The 21,214-nt window shown below is 45.7% G+C and overlaps 1 pseudogene across 1 annotated transcript in view; it reads left to right on the forward strand.

The window, feature by feature from the left end:
- Positions 1–21,214, forward strand: part of LOC311108205 (kelch-like protein 29) — a 208,891-nt pseudogene that overhangs the window by 128,859 nt on the left and 58,818 nt on the right. Inside the window, exon 8 of the transcript in view lies at positions 12,667–12,865. The product of the transcript in view is annotated as a kelch-like protein 29 (transcript). The remainder of the gene's footprint in view (positions 1–12,666; positions 12,866–21,214) is intronic.

Genomic DNA, 21,214 nt, shown 5'->3' on the forward strand with positions numbered 1-21,214 from the left:
AGTGTTTATGGGTACTCTACTGTAGTGTACAGTATGGCCTGGCTTGGTTTGTTGTGGGAGTGCCATATAGCCCCCACTGTGATCTAACCTGGTTAATCAGTACTTCATGCTGTTCTGACAACACCATCATCTGTTTACAATATCATCACACACACACACACACACACACAGAAAGATACAAGCTCACACACACAGCAGCTCAAACCTTAAATCAGGACTCACACTCACATTAATCTTGTGCAATGTTTCTGCTACACATAGATTTGGGTTTCAGAGTTAGTATTGGATCCATAAAGGTTTGTATCCTGCGGTGAGCTCTCCAATCCATGTTCTCTTCTTCCATATTCATTGATGTGATGTACTGACCCTGAGACGTATCGACCACCAGTCTTATTTGTTGAAGAGTGACCAGTGTTGGGGAAGCTACTCTGAAAATATAGTTTACCAAGATAGCAATTACTTCACACTGGAAGAATTTAAGCTACACTAAAGCTACCATTAAGAAATACAGTATATATTTTACTTAAGTAAAGTTACTTTGAAAAAGTAGTTCACTACGTCCAAACTACTTAGTGAAAAAAATATATCTAAATCTTAATTGTTATAGAATACAAATTGAAAAAACAGATCACTCTGTAGTCATATGTTAACAGACATGTGTAATGTATCATATTCAACACAAAAATTAGTGAGCATTAGGCAGGTCTGATGCCGAAAAAGAAAGGAATTGAATAAAAAATTTAAAAGTAGTGTGCTGTACACCACTACATGGCAAAAAAGTTATGAACTACTGAAAACACTACCAATATTTGAATTGAGTTCAACTACCACCAAGATACTGCAAAATGTAGTTAATTACTAGTTGAATTACATGTAGTTCACTACTCTCTAACACTGAGTGTGATCTAGTGGACACAAGCCTGTTTGCCGTCTCTGTTCTGCTAGTCTTCTTAGCTAACATTCCACTCAGGAGAGGGAAGGAGTGGAATGTTAGCTAAGAAGACTGGTACCCAGACTAAGTGGACAATACATATCTCAGGGCTAAGATATGATCTGATTGCATTATAATTTCCTTTAAAGACAGACCAAAACCCCAATTCAATCAACTGCAGATAAAGGGAAGCTGCCTGCACAGTGGGTTCACTAAGAATGTTCACACTGTATCACAGGTATTGATTGTAAATTAAACCTACCGACAGCAAGCTGATTCCCTCTTGCGGATATTGTCATCATTGGACATGATCAGTACCCTATTTCTTTAAATAAAAACCTAAGTACGAGTCTCCCTCATTTTACAGGTGCCTCGTTTTTCAGGTGCAGGGCAGAGAAGTGACAGTATTTAGCAGCTTTTTAATGTCTAGCGGAGGTAGTGTGGTTATAAAAATAGCTAAAGGGACTTCAAATGGACTAGAGGATGATGGTAGGACTTTCCTGGGAACATACACAACTGAGTGTTTCTGTCTCTACACAGCACCAGCTTTCAACTTATGTTGTCCTTTTCTGAGCTTTTGTCAAAGATATGAGGGATTCTGGTGTAGAATAACGGATACAGGGATGTGATCAGCACAATAATGAAACTAGGACGTACTGTAGGGGGTAATGGTTTTGGTGTGTGTTTGAGACAGTTTCACACACACACACACAAGGACCTCTGTTCTTCTGAGGATCAAAGTCAGTCAGAAAGGCTTTGACCAGTTCACTTCCGTTCAGCTCAGCTCAGCATTAATCTCACAGCCTATTGGACAGGAGAGAACAGCGAATCAGAGCATGGCAGGGAAACGAGGGGAAAGAGAAATGGACAGACATTTCACCTGCAGTCCTCTCCTATTCCTCCTTTCCTCCCTTCTTCTCTGCATCCTTGTTGCTAAGTCAGAGATAAAACTAATACCTTATAGCAGTCAGCGGTTTCTCAAATGGAGGGTCAGGACCCATTGGTGAGTTGCTGCTCCTTCCTATTTGCGGCTGATTCCTTTTGGGTCACAGCTTTAGACTTGGGTCTCTGGTTTTGTTTACTTACAATAACACATTCCCAAAGGTGACATTTAAAGAGACCGAGAGAGGGAGAAGGAGAGCGAGACAGTGAAAGGAGAGGGCAGAGAGGAGAGGGGCCCCAGTGACCCTGTGCTCAGTAGGAATCAGATATTCAGTGGTGCTCTCTCTTCTGTGTGCCATGACATTATAGGAGTGGAGCTGTGATGGAGCTCAGGGCCAGTCTCAAATCTCTGGGCCATGTGTGACAGATATACACACTGAGACTACTGCTGCTAGAGAGAGAAGAGGAGAGGAGAGGAGGGAGAGGAGAGAAGGAGAGGAGAGGAGTGGAGTGGAGTGGAGTGAAGGAGAGGAGAGGAGTGAAGGAGGGGAGAGGAGAGGAGTGGAGGGGAGAGGAGAGGAGTGAAGGAGGGGAGAGGAGTGAAGGGGAGGAGAGGAGTGAAGAGGAGAGGAGGGAATGAGAGATTAGGGAGTAGAGGAGAGGGCGTGAAGGAGGAGAGAGAGATTCTTTCCACAAGAGAAACTGACCCCAGCGTTTGAGTTGACAAGCTCTGCTCACCACAAGCTAATTTTCACCTTTCCTCTCTCCCTCCCTCCCTCTCTCCTGCCATTTGGAAAAAGAGTGCAGTGGAAATTGCTCCCCCGGAACCTGTGATATTTTTTAATGACACATCAGGGCCGATTGTCAAACGCTGGTGGGAGGGGTGTGTGTGTGTGTGTGTGTGTGTGTGTGTGTGTGTGTGTGTGTGTGTGTGTGTGTGTGTGTGTGTGTGTGTGTGTGTGTGTGTGTGTGTGTGTGTGTGTGTGTGTGTGTGTGTGTGTGTGTGTGTGTGTGTGTGTGTGTGTGTGTGTGTGTGTGTGCACAATGTGCGCACACAGCACTGGCATGTTGACGGGAGCTGAGTAAATAATATGCACTTTTCCTTCTGGAGTGAGGAAACAGAAACAGGGGGCTGGACATCGCTTAGAGCCAGAGAGCTAAGATAGAGAGTGTTTGAACGTTAATAATGGGTTTGTGTAAGACACATACGAGAGAGAGAGAGCGAGACAGAGAGAGAGCGAGACAGAAGAGACAGACAGACAGACAGACAGACAGACAGACAGACAGACAGACAGACAGACATACAGACAGACAGACAGACAGACAGACAGACAGACAGACAGACAGAAGAGACAGACCAGACAGACAGACAGACAGACAGACAGAGTGACCGACAGACACAGACATATTGAGAGACCGACGGAGAGCCAGACCGAGAGACAGACAGACCGAGAGACAGACAGAAGAGATAGACAGACAGAAGAGATAGACAGACAGAAGAGATAGACAGACAGAAGAGACAGACAGACTGAGAGAGAGAGAGAGAGAGAGAGACAGAAAGACAGACAGACAGACAGACAGACAGATTGAGAGATCGACGGAGAGACAGACAGACAGACAGACAGACAGACAGACATACATATTGAGAGACCGACGGAGAGACAGACAGAAGAGATAGACAGACAGACCGACATACAGACTGACCGACAGAGAGAGCGAGAGAGAGAGAGAGACAGAAGAGACATATGAGACAGACAGAAGAGACAGACATAGTGACCGACAGACAGACATAGTGAGCGACATACAGACAGAGTAACCGACAGACAGACAGAGACCGACAGACGAGACAGACAGAGAGACCGACAGAAGAGACAGACAGAAGAGACCGACAGACACACACAGACAGAGAGACCGATGGAGAGACCGACGGAAAGACCGACGGAGAGACCGACAGACAGAGAGACCAAGAGACAGACAGACAGACGAGACAGACAGAAGAGACAGACAGAAGAGACAGACGGACAGAAGAGAGACAGAAGAGACAGACAGATTGACAGACAGACCAACAGACCGAGAAACAGACAGACCGCGAGACCAAGAGAAAGACAGAAGAGACAGACCAACAGAAGAGACAGACAGCGACCGAGAGACCGACATACAAAGAGACAGAAGAGACAGACAGACAGAAGAGAGACAGAAGAGACAGACAGATTGACAGACAGAAAAACAGACCGAGAAACAAACAGACCAAGAGACAGACAGAAGAGACAGACCAACAGAAGAGACAGACAGAGACCGAGAGACCGACATACAAAGAGACAGAAGAGACAGACAGACAGAAGAGAGACAGAAGAGACAGACAGATTGACAGACAGACCAACAGACCGAGAAACAGACAGACCAAGAGACAGACAGAAGAGACAGACCAACAGAAGAGACAGACAGAGACCGAGAGACCGACATACAAAGAGACAGAAGAGACAGACAGACAGAAGAGACAGACAGAAGAGACAGACAAAAGTGACAGACAGACAAGAGACAGACTGACAGAAGAGACCGAGAGACAGACTGACCGATAGACCGACTGACAGAGAGACCGACCGCCAGAGAGACCGACAGACGAGACAGACATACAGACAGACAGAGAGACAGACAGACCGAGAGACCGACCGACAGAGAGACCGACAGACGAGACAGACCGCTTGTTGAGTGTGGTCTTAATGCCAACATCAGTTTGTGGTGATAAATAGACAGCTACAAAAAATATAGATGAAACCTCTCTTGGTTAGTAGTGTGGTCTGCAGCTTATCATTAAGTATTCTAACTCAGGCGAGCAAAATCTTGACACTTCCTTAACATTAGAGATCGCACACCAGCTGTTGTTAACAAAGAGACACACCCCTCCCCCCTAAACTTACCTGACACTGCCGTACGGTCTTGACGATGCATAGTAAAACCAGCTAGATGTATATTATCCATGTCCTTGTTCAGCCATGACTCAGAGAAACATAGGATATTAAAGTTCTTCAGGTCCCGTTGATAGGATAGTCTCGAACAGAGCTCTTCCAGTTTCTTCTCCAGTGACTGTACATTCGCCAAAAGAACGGAGGGTAGGGGTGGTTTATTTGCGCGCCAATGTAGTTTCATCAGTATGCCTGCCCCTTCTGCGTAAAACGGCACTTCTGTCGCTAAAAGGTAAAAGCAGTGGTTGAATTTGTACTGGTCCATTTTCAATATATTCATTCAGTGTTTATGGGTACTCTACTGTAGTGTACAGTATTACCTGGCTTGGTTTGTTGTGGGAGTGCCATATAGCCCCCACTGTGATCTAACCTGGTTCATCAGGACTTCATGCTGTTCTGACAACACCATAATCTGTTTACAATATCATCACACACACACACACACAGACAGAAGAGACAGACACAGACAGACAGAAGAGACAGACAGAAGAGACAGACAGACATATGAGACAGACAGACAAAAGAGACAGACAGACAGAAGTGACCGTGAGACAGACAGACCGACCGACAGAGAAACCGACCGACAGACGAGACCGACAGACGAGACCAACAGACGAGACAGACACAGAGTGACCCACAGAGAGACAGACAGAGAGACAGACCGAGAGATCGAGAGACCAAGAGACTGACTGACAGACCGGGAGACAGACAGACAGACAGAAGAGACACAGACAGACGAGACAGACAGAAGAGACAGACAGACCGACAGACAGACCAAGAGACAGACAGAAGAGACAGACAGACAGAAGAGACGGACAGACCGACCGACAGACGAGATCGACAGACAAGACCGACAGACAGAGTGACCGACAGACAGACACGGGCAGACAGACAGACGAGACAGACAGACAGACGCACAGACGGCGAGACTGACTGAGAGACCAACGGAGAGACTGACGGAGAGACCGAGAGACAGACAGACGGTCCGAGAGACAGACACACAGACCGAGAGGCCAAGAGACAGACAGACAGAAGAGACAGACCGACAGACAGACTGAGGGACAGACGGAGATACAGACAGAAGAGACAGACAGACAGAAGATACCGACAGACAGAAGATACCAACAGAAGAGGCCGACAGGAGAGACAAAGAGACCAACGGAGGGACAGACGGCGAGACAGACAGACAGACAGACAGAGAGACAAAGAGACAGACAGACAGACAGAGACCGACAGACAAAGAGACCGAGAGACAGAGAGACCGACAGACAAAGAGACAGAGAGACCGACAGACAGAGACAGAGAGACCGACAGACAGAGACAGACGAGACAGACAGAAGAGACAGACAGACAGAAGTGACAGACAGAAGAGACCGACAGAAGAGACCGACAGACAGAGAGCCAGACAGACAGAGAGCCATACAGACAGAGAGCCAGACAGACAGAGAGCCAGACAGAGAGACCGAGAGACCAAGAGACTGACTGACAGACAAACCGAGACAGACAGACAGACAGACAGACAGACAGACAGATAGACAGAAGAGACAGACATACAGAAGAAACAGACAGACAGAAGAGACAGACAGACCGAGAGACAGACCAAGAGACAGACAGACAGAAGAGGCAGCCCGACAGACAGACCAACAGACTGACCGAGAGACATACAGATGAGACAGACAGACAGAAAAGACAGAAAAGACGGACAGACTGACCGACAGAGAGACCGACAGATGAGATTGACAGACGGGACTGACAGACAGAGTGACCGACAGACAGACACAGGCAGGCAGACATACAGACAGACAAACGGGACAGACAGAAGAGACAGACAGAAGAGACAGACAGACACAGACAGACACACAGACGGAGAGTCCAACGGCGAGACCGACTGAGACCAATGGAGAGACTGAAGGAGAGACCGACGAAGAGACTGACGGAGAGACCGAGAGACAGACACACAGACCGAGAGGCCAAGAGACAAGACAGACAGAAGAGACCGACAGACAGACAGAAGAGACAGACAGACAAAAGAGACAGACAGACAAAAGAGACAGACAGACAAAGAGACAGACAGACAGACAGACAGACAGACAGACAGACAGACAGACAGACAGACAGACAGACAGACAGAGACAGAGGGACAGACTGAAAGACAAACAGAGACAGACTGAGGGACAGACGAAGAGACAGACAGAAGAGACCGAGAGACAGATGGACAAGACAGACATACGAGACATACAGACGAGACAGACAGAAGAGACAGACCAACAGAGACCGACAGAGACATAGAGACAGACTGACAGAAGAGACCAAAAGAAGAGGCCGGCAGAAGAGACAAAGAGACCGACGGAGAGACAGACGGCCAGACAGACAGAGAGACAGACAGACCGAGAGACCAAGAGACAGACAGACAGAAGAGACAGACAGAAGAGACAGACAGAAGAGACCGACAGACAGACAGACAGACAGACAGACAGACAGACAGACAGACAGACAGACAGAGACCGAGAGACCGGCAGACAAAGAGACAGAGAGACCGACAGACAAAGAGACAGACAGAAGAGACAGACAGACAGAAGAATCAGACAGACAGAAGAGACCGACAGAAGAGACCGACAGAAGAGACCGACAGACAGACGGAGAGCCAGACAGACAGAGAGCCAGACAGACAGAGAGCCAGACAGAGAGACCGAGAGACCAAGATACTGACTGACAGACAAACCGAGACAGACAGAGAGACAGACAGACAGACAGACAGAAGAGACAGACAGACCGAGAGACAGACCAAGAGACAGACAGACAGAAGAGACAGACCGACAGACAGACCAACAGACTGACCGAAAGACAGACAGACGAGACAGACAGACAGACAGAAGAGACAGAAAAGACGGACAGACCGACCGACAGAGAGACCGACAGACGAGATTGACAGACGGGACTGACAGACAGAGTGATCGACAGACAGACACAGGCAGGCAGACATACAGACAGACAAACGGGAGAGACAGAAGAGACAGACATACACAGACAGACACACAGACGGAGAGTCCGACGCGAGACCGACTGAGACCAACGGAGAGACTGAAGGAGAGACCGACGGAGAGACCGACGGAGAGACCGAGAGACAGACACACAGAAGAGACAGACAGACAGACAGAAGAGACAGACAGATGAGACAGACAGACAAAAGAGACAGACAGACAGAAGAGACAGAAGAGACAGACAGACAGACAGACAGACAGACAGACAGACAGACAGACAGACAGACAGACAGAGGGACAGACTGAAAGACAAACAGAGACAGACCGAGGGACAGACGAAGAGACAGACAGAAGAGACTGAGAGACAGATGGACAAGACAGACATACGAGACAGACAGATGAGACAGACAGAAGAGACAGACCGACAGAGACCGACAGAGACATAGAGACAGACTGACAGAAGAGCCCGAAAGAAGAGGCCGGCAGAAGAGACAAAGAGACTGATGGAGAGACAGACGGCGAGACAGACAGAGGGACAGACAGAAGAGTCCGACAGACCAACAGAGACCGACAGACAAAGAGACAGAAGAGACAGACAGACAGAGACAGACAGACAGAGACAGACGAGACAGACAGACAGAGTGATCCACAGACAGACACAGACAGACACATAGACAGACAGAGAGACCGACGGAGAGACCAAGAGACTGACTGACAGACAGACCGAGAGACAGACAGACAGACAGACAGAAGAGACAAAGAGACAGACGGCGATACCGACGGCGAGACAGACAGACAGAGAGAGAGAGAGACAGACAGACAGAGAGACAGGCAGACAGAGAGACCAACAGACAGAGAGACAGACAGACAGACCAAGAGACCAAGAGACAGACAGGCAGAAGAGACAGACCGACAGAGAGACAGACAGAATAGACAGACAGAAGAGACCGAGAGACTGACAGACAAAGAGACCAAGAGACCGACAGACAAAGAGACCAAGAGACCGACAGACAAAGAGACAGACAGACAGACAGACAGACAGACAGACAGACAGACAGACAGACAGACAGACAGACAGACAGACAGACAGACAGACAGACAGACAGACAGACAGACAGACAGACAGACAGACGGAAAGACCGAGAGACCAAGAGACTGACTGACAGACAGACCGAGAGACAGACAGACAGAAGAGACAGACAGACAGAAGAGACAAAGAGACCGACGGAGAGACAGACGGCGAGACAGAAGGCGAGACAGACAGAGAGACAGGTTGACAGAGAGACAGGCTGACAGAGAGACAGGCTGACAGAGAGACAGGCAGACAGAGAGGGAGAGAGAGGGAGACATGGAGACAGAGACCCCTAATGTGACATTTAACGGTGGTGTTGGTAGATATAAAGAGCCAGTCATTCACTACACTATGGGAAAAGACCTAAGAGTTCACACATCAAAAAATAACAATGGGCATCTGACCTTTGCCATTTCAGAACCCACAAATGAATGGAGGGAAAGTTATTAGATGTTATATTAATAGTGTTAGAGTATATTTCTCTTAGTGAAGGTCTTTAAAATGTGTTTAAGCAAGTATAGAGAAGAACCAAAAATATTGATTATCCCCATCTGCTTTCTAAGATACTGCATTTTATATAAACATTGGAGCACAAAAGACTGTCCACCACAAAATAAGTTTAGACAGACTCTCTCCTTGTGGTTTAGCAACCGTGTGTAGTGTGTGCAATAGTATTGTGTTCACCAAACATACATCGTGCTTTAACAAAGAACTCTCCTTACAAAGCCAGATCAACACAGAACACACCCGGAAGTCCTCTGTCTACATGGATTAACAGGAAAAAGGCTGATTTCTATAGTCTTTAAAAAGGCTGATTTGGGAGGGGTGAACTAGTTAGCGTGTTATTACATTTTACATTTACATTTTAGTCATTTAGCAGACGCTCTTATCCAGAGCGACTTACAGTTAGTGAGTGCATATATTATTATTTTTTTATACTGTCCCCCTGTGGGAATCGAACCCACAACCCTGCCGTTGCAAACGCCATGCTCTACCAACTGAGCTACATCCCTGCCGGCCATTCCCTCCCCTACCCTGGACGACGCTGGGCCAATTGTGCGCCGCCCCATGGGTCTCCCGGTCGCGGCCGGCTACGACAGAGCCTGGATTCGAACCAGGATCTCTAGTGGCAAAGCTAGCACTGCAATGCAGTGCCTTAGACCACTGCGCCACTCAGGAGTGAAGTCATGCTGGAACTGCCCCTCAGAGCAAAACAGCTGCATCTGTGTGTGTGTACACCTACCTGTAGATAGCCGTGGTCGTGTCCTCGGCGTCTCAACTGCTGAGCACAGCAGCAGCCTGCCTCTATCCATATGCTCTATCCCACCGCCTCTCCTGTCTTCATCCCGCACACACATCACTAACCTGAGGGGGAACACAACACACATACACCATTGCGTGAGCCTAGCCCTATAAATGTTAGTTGGTCCAGGTGAGTGAGTTTGTTAGCGCTCTGAGGCTAAGCATGGCTACGCGCTCTAGTAAACTCCAACCCCACAGCCTACAGCACAGGAGATCGGTGGCACCTTAATTGTGGAGGACAGGCTCGTGGTAAAGGCTGGAGTGGAATTAGTGGAATGGTATCAAATACTTTAAACACATGGTTTCCAGGTGTTTGATGCCATTACATTTTCTCCGTTCCGGACATTATTATGAGCCATCCTCCCCTCAACAGCCTCCACTGGTCTACACACATGCACTTTGTTCATCCATCTCTTCCTTCGGTTCTTTCTTTAGGGGGATTGCTGTATTTGTGTGAATGTGTGTGCCTCAGTCACATTCTGCGGTCCATTTTTCACTGAGAGCTGTTCTGTCTTTTCAGTGAAGGACAGTGAATAAAGATGAGCATGCAGGTATCATTTGTATATAAAAACAGCATGGTGCCACACACACAGTTGTAAGATGTAAATGGGTTGCGTTTTGGCTGAGGCAGGGATAATCTTTCTAGTATTGTGTGTCTAAGATCTGTCAGACTACAGGTGAGGACGAGACACCCACACACAGATGAATAATGTCCCTCTCTGCTACTGTCAGTGGGCCCAAAGGGACTGACTGACTGTGTGTGTGTGATGTTCAGATGTATGTGGGTACGGTATGGAATGCATTGGCGTGTGGCTTTCCACGTTTAACGAGTGCCTCTGCTCGTGTGTGTGTGTGTGTGTGTGTGTGTGTGTGTGTGTGTGTGTGTGTGTGTGTGTGTGAGAGAGAGAGAGAGAGAGAGAGAGAGAGAGAGAGAGAGAGAGAGAGAGAGAGAGAGAGAGAGAGAGAGAGAGAGAGAGAGAGAGAGAGAGAGAGAGAGAGAGAGAGAGAGAGAGAGAGAGAGAGAGAGAGAGAGAGAGAGAGAGAGAGAGAGAGAGACCCCTCTTGTTCACAGCTGTTCCATAGCCACTCAGCCGTGCTGTGAGTCACTTAGATGATTGAATACACGTCTGTCACTCTGCACTTAGACACTGTACTCAGGCTGCACTTAGACAGAGAGAGACAGCCAAACACATAGAGGCCAGACACAGGATGGAGGGAGGTAGGGAGGGAGGGATGATCTATAAGGGGTATTAATACATAATATAATACGTCTTGTGTGGCTTGAAATGTGTATGATACTCATGTACATATAGATATATTCATGAGAAAGAGAGAGAGGGGCAGCGAGAGATGGAGAGACTTGTTTGTTTGATCAAGTAAAGAGTAAACTGTGTGTTTTGTGTTTGTGGGGGAGAGAAACCCATAGTCCCATCTGTATACTGTGTTTTAACTGCAGGCACACAAACCAAATGTCAACAACACGCTCTCCTCTCCTCCTCCTCCTCTTCTCCTCTTCTCCTCCTCCTCCTCTCCTACTCCTCTCCTACTCCTCCTCCCCTACTCCTCTTCTCCTCCTCCTCTCCTCCTCCTCCTACTCCTCCTCCTCCCCTCCTCTCCTCCTCCTCCTACTCCTCTCCTACGTACTCCTCCCCTCTTTCCGTTCCTCTCCTCTCCTCTCTGGTAAGATCAGTTGAGGACAATAGAGCCAGGTGTCAGAGAGCTGCTAAGGTAGGCTGTATGATCCTTCCAGAGTGGTCATAACGCTGAGCTAGAGATCAATAGGTCAAATTCTTTGTACTGTGATGTCCACGGACATCGTCGTCTCGGTTGTTTACAACGTTTAGCTCTGACAGAGACAAGAGTCCCGCGGGGGTTCTGGACGTCTCACACACTCACACATTGCACACTCTGGTCACTATGACAACCTATGTCAGAGCAGACCACCTGTCTCCACCACCAAATGCGCACACATAAGCATACAGACACACACACACACACACACACACACACGTGTTCTGACTTAGAGCCAGCTGTAGAGACTTCTGTCATCAACCTCTCTCTTTCTCTCTCTAACCTTACCCTGACACAGCTGAGTGTCAAAGTTTACTGGCAAGTTTCTTCCTTCCTTCCTTCAAATTAGATATTTTCTTTCCCCATTCCTTTAGATATGACATGATTTGCACAGTAAAGACGGTTTATAATGAGTCGTGTGTGTTTATTTGCCACTGTGGTGTTGTCTGAGACAGACATGAAAGGAGTTGTCTGTGGCAGCACAGCCTGTGTGATTTGCTCTCATATCTGCGTTTGTTTATTTGTTGCTAATCTAACGCTTCGTTGAGGCTTCCAGGAATTCTACAGCTTTACTGCTGTAGATGAATTTGTGTAGCCTACACATAGTCAATTGACATGTCTTTCTCTATCTCCTTCCCTCTGCTTTATACTCCATTCCCCTTTCTCCTGGCCCATCTCCCTCCCTCCCTGCACCCTCCTCTCCCCCTCCCCCCATCTCTCCTCTCCCCACTCTTTCTCCTGCAGCATGTATCAGAGTTATTAGCAGTGGTGCGTCTTCCGTTCATCCACCCGTCCTACCTGCTGAACGTTGTGGACAACGAGGAGTTAATAAAGACGTCGGAGGCGTGTCGAGACCTGGTCAACGAGGCCAAGAGATATCACATGTTACCTCACGCCAGACAGGAGATGCAAACTCCTAGGACACGACCACGGCTATCTGCAGGTAGGTGTACACCAGGGATTGGCAACTGACGGGCCGCATGCGGCTCGGGGCCCCTCTTTTGAAGGCCCCTCGGATCAATAATTATCAAATAAATTATATTATATCTTTCTTAATTTTTTGAGGGGGGGGGGCTCAGTTGGGGTCTCAACGTACTGTTGCAAGTTAGAATAGTAGAATACACAAGGTGCAATTTCGAAATTTGGTTGTGTATCAGCAGTTTTATCTTATGTCTGTCACTGATTAGTCACTCAATTAGCCCATGTCAGCAAAAAACAAAAAATCGATTGGTAAATTAGCCTCGCAGTTAGCTATCTAAACTTAGTAATCATGGTCGAATTACCAGCCGAGGGGCCCCCATTGATTTTGTTAGTTTCACTTAGATATCATATTAAAAACTTTCAACATTTCTCTCCACCCTATGGCAAAATGAGTAGAATTGCATGAAATGAGTTATAAAATTGCTAAATATTCTCCCCGCCCCATGGCAAAATGTGTAGAATTGCAGCAAACTTGCTTTAAAACTGAAACTCTCTTTTTCTCTCTCTCTCGGATGCATGAGCCTTAGGCTATAGCCTAAACCTATTCATTTTTTTTGTAACAGACACTCCTTCACTATCTTGTGTCTAGCTGATTAAAAAAACGTAGCCTGTATTACCTTCTCTCGCTCCATTTGATAGGCTATGAATATGACTTTGGGCTATAGGCTACGCTTTCATCATTTTATGCATGGCTTTCTCCGGATCAAACAATGAATGTAACGGAGTTCCATCTCAAAAATTTATTTGAATAGCCTAAAAACTTAACGTAGCCAGGGGACTAATAATGAGAGAGAACATTCAATAGCCTATAGAAACATTTAACGACAAGTTCAATCAAAGCTTATTTAGAAAGAAATTATCCATACAGGCCGGGAAAATCCCTCCATGCGAGGTTGAAATTAAACCAAATGGTCAATAACCTATCATAAAAGCCTATCATAAAATCTTTAAGACAAGTTAAAGTTATGAACAGTAGCTTTTTCCCCAAATAATCTAGCCTAAGAAGGTGTTCTCCTATAGTTGCTGCTTTCAATAATAACAAGAATGAAAGTCTATAGCCTAAGCCTAGGTTATTCTCAATCACAGCTTTATGAGAGATAGAACAAACAATAGTATTTATTTACTATGTTATGAGACAAATAAAGCTATTATTATCCCGTTCTGAAAACGGGGGACAGTCAGTTTCTATCCAGCCCATTAAGTATAGCCTAACTCTCTAGGGTAAGACTGTTCGTCATCAGACATTCGCCACACAGACACACACACACACACACACACCTGTTCCATACTGAAGATACTCTATCAGAAAGGAATATTAGAAAAGATTTGCCTACACTTAGCCTCTGCCCAGGCTTTCAACAACATTATCTTTTGTCATGATTCGTCCGGTTGTAGCATTCCATTTTGTGCTATAGCCCAATGGTCGTTTTAGGTGAGTTTTTATTTATTTTTGGTTGGCCAATAGGGGGCGATACCATCGTATATTACAATGTTTTATGGGTACATCATCTAGATAGGACAAAGGTTGACATCGCCTAACCCTAACACACACACACAGTCACACACACACATGGGCTGTCACATGCATGCCAGGATATAGCTCAGTGATGTAGCTCAGTTGGTAGAGCATGGCGTTTGCAACGCCAGGGTTGTGGGTTCGATTCCCACGGGGGGCCAGTATGAAAAACTTAAAATAAAATGTATGCACTCACTAACTGTAAGTCGCTCTGGATAAGAGTGTCTGCTAAATGACTAAAATGTAAATATGCAATGTAGAAGGCACAATGAAGCAATGACTGAAATTCATATTTGGAGCAGGAGAAGAAAGAAATAACAAAAGTATGCCATTTACATCCGATGAAATACTTTGGATCGCATTAACAAACAATATTGGTGTCCAAAACCATCAGTAGTTTTCCAGTAATGTCAAAATGAAACAAAATAAGAGTTTGGGTTGTGTGTGAGCCCTGTTACTATGAAAGCTTTGGATGGCCAACCATAACAGTGTCCCTGGGATGTCTATGCTGAGGAACTCGGGGTGCTTTTACAGTAGGCCCAATACATAAACATCTCCTAGTACCTCCTAAACACCAGCTGCTTTCAGCACAGAACAGTCCAGGCATTTACAGTATCTTATCCCTATTATTATTCTATAACAAGAAGTGAACTTCCAACCAGCCATTCACTCTCCAACCATTCAGGCTGTCCCATTCAGTTTGTTTACATCATTAAAGCAGATATTTATGGGAATAAGTAGCCCTGGACAGACAAAGTGCTTTTGTTCGTTAGATTTTCCTGCCACTCGGCCAAGTCTTTTTTCTGGTCCCCCCTCAATAAAGAGCTGTCTAATTAGTGTGTGTGTGTGTGTGCACGAAACTTATTAGCGCTCAGCACGAACATAACACATTTTCTGCTTGGTAGAATGAAGGTAATTGCTAAACAAATGTCACTTTATGGTGTGGACAGTTTATGAACCTGCCTTTTCTGTTCTGCTCAAGGTGCGCGCACACACTCTCTCTCTCTCTCATTGGTAAACAATCAGAGTAAATGGTGGTAGTTTAATGGTTTGTGTGTTTAATTGTTTAAATTGCAGAGTGGGGTAGTGGTTTTAGTTTTATGGAAGGGGGGAAGACTCTCGAAAAGACGTTCCAAAAACAATACTTGTGTATAATTCATTATGATAACAAGGTTCTCTCTCTCTCTCAATTCAATTCAATTTAAGGGTTTTATTCTCTCTCACTCTCTCTCTCTCTCATCTGAGGTCAAACATCTCTCTATTCAGGGTTCTAGTCAGGCTTGGTCCCTGGTTAGTGTGTGACTGATTGAGTGTGGTGTTAGCCTGGCCATCTGGTCCTCTGGCTGACTTGGCTCTGAGATGCACAGCGGGGCTGAGTCAGAGGGACATGGAGGCTGCTCCTAAAGAAAGTTCAGTTAATCCTAATGGTGACCAGCAGTGACCTGTGTCAGGAGGAGGGAGAGAGGGAGGATGAGATAGTGGATGGGGGAGAGAGAAGGAGGGAGAGAAAGAGAAGTTGAGGGTGGACGAGAGAGAAATAGACAGAATAGTAGGAATTGAGGGAATGCAGTGTGTGTGTGTGTGTGTGTGAGCCTGAAAGATGGGGCACCACCTGAGCTTGGAAGATAAGTCTCTCAAGCGTTGAAAAAAAAAGGTGTGTGTGTCCGTAGACCTATCTCCCTGCCAGCGATCTCTGGTGTCACAGCAGGAGACACAGTTCACCAGAACAACATACTCCCCTACTCTACCTCATCCTTCTCCTTCATATCCTCTTCCTCTACTCCCCCTGTTACTTCTCCTCCTCTACCTCTTCAACCACTTTTTGATCATCCTCTTCCATCTCCTCCTCTCTCTCCTCCTCCCGTTGCTCTCTTGTCCACATCAGGACACATCAGTATCCTATCCCGGTGAAGATTTCTCACCACCTGCTACAGACAACAAGATTTCACGGTCTGACTTGAGTATTCAAAAGTTGTCCGGGAGTGGGGGTTAAGTTTACGCATTAATTCGGACTAGTTAAAGCCACACTCAGTAAGTCCAAGTTCAAAATCAGCTACGTCAGTTGGTTTCTTCATTCATTTGTTTTGTCGGGCCGGCAGTTCTACTTTTTTGTAAACAATCCCATGCAAGACACCATAGCGTGCTAGGCTGTCTGAGAGTTCTCAAACTGACACTGGGCCAGCCACCCTTTGATCCATTTCAGCCAGTATTCTAGTTTAAACAAGCATGTAGGCTCCTGTATTATAAAAAAGAACCATTTTCAAGTTGTGTCAGCTATGAACGTTACAGTAGTGAAATGTAATTGTAATTTACATAGCTAGACAACAATACTGAGGTGCAACAATAGCGCCAATATCTGCAGTGCGAAAACTGGCTAACTAGTTTTACTTACCAGTAGACAGCTAGCTGGCTTTCGTGATTCATTGGCAATGTCCTAGTGGATGGTATTGAAGGCATCTCCCGACGTCCTGGGGAGCTGGACAAATGTTGAATACTGAAGTGGATCTGGTGTGACCTGCCTGGAATACTTTTATACTGTACTGTATACGAATGCCTAAGCCTCCTATGTATCCATATGGGAGAGTGTTTAGTACAGTGTTGCGTACAAGACCCTGGTTACACACGCAGCCCAATTCAGATCTTTTGCCAATTATTTGCATATCTGATGCCTTTCTTTCCCCTAATGTGTAAACAGCAACAACAACAAAAAAACACATGTTTCTGATCTTTTCAGTTCTGATTTATACCACCTCCATAATGGCTGCGTTTCAACATGCAGCCCAATTCTTTTTTTCCACTAATTATCCTTTTGACCAATCACATCAAGCTGATCTGATTGGTCAAAAGCAGCCAGGTCATCTGTGATAAAAGTCAGTATTCGACGTCCATCCAGGACGTTGGGAGATGGCGTGGAAACCAGCCACTAGGGGCAACAGTGAGTGCTGTTACCTTGAAGTAGGTTTCGGTTTTGATGGGGCGTTGTGGACAGGGAGCATCTGCCTCTGGTGCCAAAGGTTGCATGTTCGAATCCATCAATAAAAAGTTGTTTTTGAGATTTTAGTTTTAAGCATATCCCAAACCTTAACCCTTATCATAACCATTCGGAGTTAATACCTAACCTAAAAATGTCGGGGTTAATGCCTAAACTTAACCTTAAACACTTTGAAATTTGACGTTTGGAACAACTTAAACATGGATGAACGTCTAATTCTTATGTGAGACTGAGAGCTAGTTGGTCAAAAGACCAACTAATGAAAAAAATATCAGAATTGCTTATCTAAATGCAGCCTACTGTAAGTGGATCTCAATCCCGACCCTCCATATGCAGCCTCTGTCTGGATACTCAGATCTGGGTATTTTTGCTCTGATATGTTTTTATTTTTTTCACATGACCTGCCCTTACTATGACAACCACTCCAAAATGTTAAGGAACACTGACAGGAAATGAGCATGGTATCTGTGTGCTACTTCAGAGGCTACATCAGTGTGAATGCACTAATCTGATATTAGTCACATGTAAAACTGAGTGTGGATAGTCAGGAAAAATGATTTGATATAGAAAGAAAATCAGATTTGGGTTCTTAGGGTGGCTGTGGAAACACAGCCTAACGCTTTTAACACACTGACTGCAGCATCATCTAGATATGTGTGCAACAAAAGTTCAACATTTACCTTCTGCTACCATTTCTGTCAACCCGTTTACACATACAGTTTGACGCATACGTTCGATAAATCCAACGTATGTATCACACAGAACACACCGCAGCTGCTTCTGCAACGCATTGCTGCAAGGCAAGCGCAGAGTTCCATTGGAAATGAATGAACTTCTGGTGTACCAAAACGCAATGATGCAGTCGGTGTGTTCAAAGCGTTAGACTCATAATGAACCATTCACACATCACTCCGGTGACTCTCCTAGCTACTAATTGGCTAATTAGAGACAGTATACTGTATGCAAGTGATTATCTGTCATTAGGTATTCTGAGGAACTCAGGGATTACATTGTGAATTTGTGAAGTTTACATCCAGAGATGTACAGTGCCTTCAGAAAGTATTCAGACCCCTTGACTTTTTCCAAATGTACAGCCTTATTCTAAAATTGATTAAATAAATAAAAATCCTCAGCAATCTACACACAATACCCCATAATGACAAAGCAAAAACGTTTTTTGCTAATTTATATATATTTTTTAAACCCGGAAATATCACATTTACATAAGTATTCAGACCTTTTACTCAGTAATTTGTTGAAGCACCTTTGGCAGCGATTACAACATTACAGCGATTACAGCATCAAGTCTTCTTGGGTATGACGCTACAAGCTTGGCACACCTGTATTTGGGGAGTTTTTCCCATTCTTCTCTGCAGATCCTCTCAAGCTCTATCAGGTTGGATGGGGAGCGTTGCTGCACAGCTATTTTCAGGTCTCTCCAGAGATGTTAGATCGGGTTCAAGTCCGGGCTCTGGCTGGGCCACTCAAGGACCTTCAGAGACTTGTCCCGAAGCCACTCCTGCGTTGTCTTGGCTGTGAGCTTAGGGTCGTTGTCCTGTTGGAAGGTGAACCTTCGCCCCAGTCTGAGGTACTGAGCGCTATGAAGCAGGTTTTCATCAAGGATCTCTCTGTACTTTGCTCCGATCATCTTTCCCTCGATCCTGACTAGTCTCGCAGTCCCTGCTGCTGAAGAACATCGCCACAGCATGATGCTGCCGCCACCATGCTTCACCGTAGGGATGAAGTTTCCCCCATTTACATTTAAATTTTCGTCATTTAGCAGTCGCTCTTATCCAGAGCGACTTACAAATTGGAAAATATTTACATTTTAGTCATTTAGCAGACGCTCTTATCCAGAGCGACTTACAGTTAGTGAGTACATACATTTTCATACTTTTTCATACTGGCCCCCCATGGGAATCGAACCCACAACCCTGGCGTTGCAAACGCCATGCTCTACCAACTGAGCTACACGGGACCTCCAGACGTGACGCTTGGCATTCAGGCCAAAGAGTTCAATTTTGGTTTCATCAGACCAGAGAATCTTGTTTCTCATGGTCTGAGAGTCTTTGGGTGCCTTTTGGCAAATTCCAAGCGGGCTGTCATGTGCCCTTTACTGAGGGGTGGCTTCCGTCTGGCCACTCTACCATAAAGGTCTGATTGGTGGAGTGCTGCAGAGATGGTTGTCCTTCTGTAAGGTTCTCCTATCTCCACAGAGGAACTCTTGAGCTCTGTCAGAGTGACCATCGGGTTCTTGGTCACCTCCCTGACCAAGGCCCTTCTCCTCCGATTGCTCAGTTTGGCCGGGCGGCCAGCTCTAGGAAGAGTCTTGGTGGTTCCAAACTTCTTCCATTTAAGAATGATGGAGGCCACTGTGTTCTTAGGGACCTTCAATGCTGCAGAAATATTTTAGTACCCTTCCCAAAATCTGTGCCTCGACACAATCCTGTCTCGGAGCTCTACGGACAATTCCTTTGACCTCATGGTTTGCTTTTGCTGTGGGACCTAATACAGACAGGTGTGTGCCTTTCCAAATCAAGTCCAATCAATTCAATTTACCACAGGTGGACTCCAATCAAGTTGTAGAAACATCTCATGGATGATCATTGGAAACAGGATGCACCTTAGCTCCATTTTGAGTCTCATAGCAAAGGGTCTGAATACTTATGTAAATAAGGTATTTTAGGTTTTATATTTGTATATACATTTGCAAGAATTTCTAAAAACCTGTTTTCACTTTGTCAATATGGGGTATTGTGTGTAGATTGCTGAGGATTTTTATTTATTTAATCCATTTTAGAATGAGGCTGTAATGTTTCCAAATGTGGAAAAAGCCAAAGGGTCTGAATACTTTCTGAAGGCACTGTATTTAGTCTTATTTTCTGATCCCTCTGTCTCCTGCTTGTTAATAAGGATCTGTTACTGAGACAAGACGTAAACCACAGTCAGTTTTTTACATCAATGAACAGTAGTGCTGAGTGATTAGTGCTTTTTGAGGTTGGTTCGGTCACGCACACACAAACACATGTTAAGCCTCTTCCTCACAGCAGCCATGCTCAGTGCAGCCCCAGAAAGGACAATCTAGAGCAAGGCCAAACCGTTAACTTAGCTCAGCCAAGTGTACTAGCACTCAGACAAATGAGCTGTAATGACTGGGGGACGTTTACTCCCACTCTATACACACACACACACACACACACACACACAGAGAGAGAGTCACATTCTACACATACAGTGCTTGGGCCCAGCTATATGCTCACCACACATTTACTTTAACATATACCGGCTAGAGCAGGGGGAAGGTCTGAAATGAGATTCTCATCTCTGTGACCATTTGCACTTTCTGTACACTAATATAACATTCACGAGCCACAAGCCCAGCATCTACACAGGAAATGATTAAACCACACACAGATACACACGCACTCACAGCACCTGCAAGAGAGGAGAGCGCACACAAACCGCATTGGAGCAGGTCTGAACTGGTTAAGCACTGACTTTTATCATGGTTTAGACTCAAACGCCTGCAGACCCAGTAGCTGTCCAGGAGGAGGGTAACCTTAAAACAGTAATAGTCATTATGTCAAATACAATCAGTAAAGAGAGTGGCCTGCAGACCTAGGAAACTGAAGATATTGGGAAGACTATATAAAGATGTTAAAGTCAGACTCTGACTTTAACACACACGCACACACACAAACACACACACTCTTGAAGTCCTACATTTGGAGTGGTGACATCATCATCTTATTCACACTTCTTGTCCCCCTCGGCCCTCTGGGGAAAAGACACAAGCCCCACTG

Source organism: Coregonus lavaretus (assembly GCF_964263955.1).
Source record: "Coregonus lavaretus genome assembly, chromosome: 33".
Lineage (NCBI taxonomy): Eukaryota > Metazoa > Chordata > Actinopteri > Salmoniformes > Salmonidae > Coregonus > Coregonus lavaretus.